This window comes from Drosophila eugracilis, unplaced genomic scaffold, assembly GCF_018153835.1.
Source record: "Drosophila eugracilis isolate 14026-0451.02 unplaced genomic scaffold, ASM1815383v1 contig_367, whole genome shotgun sequence".
Lineage (NCBI taxonomy): Eukaryota > Metazoa > Arthropoda > Insecta > Diptera > Drosophilidae > Drosophila > Drosophila eugracilis.
Window position 1 is genome coordinate 4,814,054 of NW_024573224.1, and position 4,518 is coordinate 4,818,571.

The window sequence follows — 4,518 nt, forward strand, 5'->3', positions numbered from 1 at the left end:
CTAAAATATCAAACATACACAACTATTTACATATTCAGATATTATTTTATATATAATTGCGTATGCTAAACAAGTTACCAAAGCTGATTATCGCCTCCAGATAGAAGCCAACAAAATTGCATGGAAATAATGAGATCTGCTATCAAGATGGCTCGGCGAGGAATCTCTAAATAGCCAAAGACTAATCAAATTTAATGTGCCCAACCAGTGAGATCATCATTGAGTTCATCAAAGTCAGCCGGCAGTTTTATTTTTTGATTTATTCTCACAGAAACCGTTCTATCATAAAACGCCCATCATTTATAATGGGACTTTTAAAGTTCGAGATTAACTTATATATAAATATTAAAAAAGTTTCAACAAAGGCGAGCCTTCAACTAAATGACTTTTGCTTTTGAGTTGAACTCACATAATATCCAAACATTTCATTTCTAATAACCAGCAGACCCAAAATGGTCAAAACAGCGGCAATAAATAAAATCGAGAATCGAACAAAAATCAAAAATGATATTGCTAAAACATGGAATGACCAAATATAATATGCAGACCGCAAAACAATAAAAGTGGACAGCAAACAAAAAACAGATAAACAAAATTTTGGGCAAAACAAAACCAAAACGCTATACACCAAAAATCGTGTCCAAGTGCCACGTTTTGTTTTGTCTAAGCGACAGGGCGGTATAGGGCCATGACCCCGCCCCCTTTTTTTTCGGCCAAACTTTACTCCCACAATCGCCCACCTCCTAGCCTCCATTCAACGTTTATGTTTGGCCCGGCACGCTTTTGCAAACAAAACGCCGTTGTTTGTGTTCCCACATGCGCTGACAATATCGCAACAATGTCGGTCGACAACAGGCAAAGAACAACGAACGCTGCTTCATGCTGCCCCAAACTACTCCTAAAAGAAAAGCGTCCGAAAAAAGAGGAGGGAAAAATCAAATGGGATACAAAAAACTATATGATGGAAATTTCTGCCCGAAGAGCACAGGAAAAAATAGGTAAAGTAAACAATGATATTATCTTTAAAAATGAAAGAATGACATTATTTTAATTAACGTCATTTAAATAATTTTAGTCTGTTTAAGTGCGATTTTTATATCTTTTTACTTATAAAAATGATTAATTTAGTAATCTTACATAAAAAATGTAAAACTTTAAAACTTGAGAAAACGGCAAATATTCTAAATCAAAGAATTTAATATATATGCTAAAAATAATAATAATAATTTTCTATTAATTAAAAGATTGATATTTTCCAGTGTGTGTCCGTAAACAATTGGCGGAACGACACTAATGGAAGCTCTACTTTTGTCTTCCGATTTTCTGAGCTCCCGAGACAAGAAAATCGAGTACAGAGGCAATAAAAGGCCAATAACAATGCAATAATCATAATAATACCAAAGGCAAACCATCCAGTCGGCAAATGTTGCTGCTGCAACAGCAACTAGCGACTAGCAGCAACTAGCAACAGCGGCAGTGGCAACAGTTGCTTGCAGTATCAGCAATAAAAGTTGTAACAATTATCATTTGAAAGTGCATTGTTCCAGTTGTCAGATGCGGCGCCTAAGTACTTGCAACAACAACACCAACAGCGCATGCAACTCGTGCCACAAGTAAAAGAGCAACAACAACAGCAATTGTCTACGTCAGCGCCTGGTAAAATTAATATGCACAATCCGCTGCAATTGCAATTTGTTGAAGAAACAATGAAGCGCGCAAGCAGCAAAAAAACGAAGAAGTAATATTTTACATATTGTCGCATAAATTTCAAAACGATAATCACTGAAGAATATCAATTAGTTGGGCGCTGCCTTTCGGGGCAGTGGAGTCTTTGTTTAATGTGGAGCAAAAGCTCAGATAATGAGTTATAGATTTGACTTGCAGTGATATATGACTAAGCTAAGAATTAATTTGTTCCACGCTCTGGGAATTCATAATGGAATTTGCCAGTTTCGATGACAAATAAAAGCTGCTGCTGGTGGAAACAGAGAGTTCATAATATAGTAAGTCGAGTGAGAATATCCATTCAGTTATATTCTAGGGACTATCTAAACCTTGGTAAGCTTGGGCTATCAGGACATGAGTGCAATTAAAACCAATACAGAGCAATTAGCCCCAGTGGCCATAACCTGTCTGCCTGATGCTCCCTGTTGGCTTTTAATAATGAAACCACATAAATCTTTTCATTAAAGTTCAATTAATCAACAGCCTTCCTGTCACTGCGCATAAATCTCATAATGCACCCACCCACACATGTGGCTTGCCTTTGGCTTGGGTTCAGAATGCAGAATGCAGAATGCAGACACGGATGCACAGACACAAAACATGGCCACATGGAGCTCGATTCACGGACCATCCAAGTTATTTGTCACCATTTCCCCCAATGCCCACCGCCCAACGCCCAATGGGGCCACCTCCCCAATGGCTTTCCCCAAACAAATGTGCAATGTGTTGTACTTACAACGAAATTTGCCACGCCCACGGCTTAGCCACCTCCCAACCACGCCCCCTTGACCAAGATCCCCTACCAAAATGCAGCCGGACAGGTAATAACACTGCCCAACAGCTACAAACATTTATATTTGAGTTGGCCTCGTGATTTTCTTACAGAAAGGAAAAATGTGGAATAACATAAAAAATAAGATGGTTGTTTTGAGGGAAAGTTAGTTATTTATTATTAATTTTTAGACATACACTTTTCTAACCCCTACAAAATTTAAATTATATGACTTAGTTACAATATGAATGTAGAAATCTGTAAACTAAAATAATTGAACATTTTTTTTGGATAATTTTTTATTTCATTATGTAGGAACCCCAATCGAAAAAGGATAATCTAGGCTAAGGATGCTGGATCCCTAATCGTGTCACGCAGCCAGCGGCTATTTCCGGATTAGATGAAACAAAAGGGAACATCGAGGACCGAGTCGACCACCAATGGCTCCCAGCCTGATTACATTTGGCCCAGTTTGGGTGGATGAACAGAGCATGGCAGGTGCATGGCATAGCGTATGGGCGTATTATTGTTTGTGTTTCGGCTGGGCAATTAACAAGCAATAAAAGCATGCAGTCAGTTGCCAAGTTGACAAATGTTAACAGGCCAACGCAGAACGGAAGGGAAGGGGCAGAGGGTACGAAATCGGAAGTGCAATTAACACAAAGATTTCGCAACGCCCTATTGAATAAAATGTTCCTGGCGAATTGCCGATTGATTCGGTGGCACGTCTTTGGCCTGAACTTTTGCCAAACGAGAAGCTGCACTTTGAATGCCAAATGCGGTGCAGACTGACACCTGCGTTCCGCTGCCCGAGTTGCTTTTCGCTTTTTATGAATGAAAAACTTGAGTCACTGGCCGGAATAGCGTGGGTGGTCCTTCGCCCCCGGCAAAAGGCCAAAATGCAAATGCACAAAAAGACCAAAACTGCAGTGGGTAACGACAACAACAACAGCAGCGGCAAAAGTGTTACACGACTTTACGAGCACATTCATTGACTGCAAATCAAAACGTGCGCCACGCCAACGCCAACGATATCGTTCACATCCACTTTTATGCACAGTGAAAAAAAAATTACAAAATACATAATTCTAGGATTATATAAAAAAGTAAGTTTACAAATCACCATTAATGATTATTGTATTGTTATCTTTTGTAAAAATTAAATTTTCTTTTTTGAACTATGTTTAATATCTTATTTTTCTACCCTGTGCATTTTTCTTCAAGTTCGAAATCAACAGCAAGTTGAACGCCAACGCCGATAGCAATTACCAGATGACTGCTAACTGGCAAGGTTATGGCTCTCACAGAAACGCCGCGCAAATGTTTGGCATACCGCGCACACAAATACCTTCAGGCATTACGCATACGCACTGCATGCCAAGCCAAAAAGGTTTTTAATTTTTATTTCTGAGCGCATTACCGGGAACAGCACTTTTAAATTATTGAGTGTGAAGCATTTAACATTTCAGAACGGACTGCGTTGGCAGGTACAATGGTTATTAAATGAATGAAAACTCAAAAATCCAGGAGACCTTGTTTCCTACCCTAGGATCACCGAAATATACTGTATACGTAGTAAGTTATTTAAAAAATGTTTGCAGCTTCTCACATACATTTTTATCAAGCAGAAGAGCCAGCTAACATTTCTGTGAAATATTTTATTGAATTCTTTTTTCTGGCATTTTGAATATATTTTCTTTTTATTTTCCTCGAGTTTTGGCCACTGTTCTGGTGGCGATGCCCCTTCGCCTGTTTGCTCAGCACACAGTTTAAAAATAATTGTTATTGGGCCAGGTCCAACGCCTCTTGAGTCCACCTCCGTAACGAGACCGTGCCCCGCGTATCCTGCTGCAAATTCCAGCTCCTCCGGCTGCTTCTCCTGCAGCCATTGCCGGTGCTAAATGTCGCACGCACATAAGCGAAATTATGTGAGGCATTTTTAACGACTGATATGCGCCGGGCGCGATATGGCAAACACACTGCACAGGCTGTGGGCCCATAAAAAAATCCGACGGCGAAAT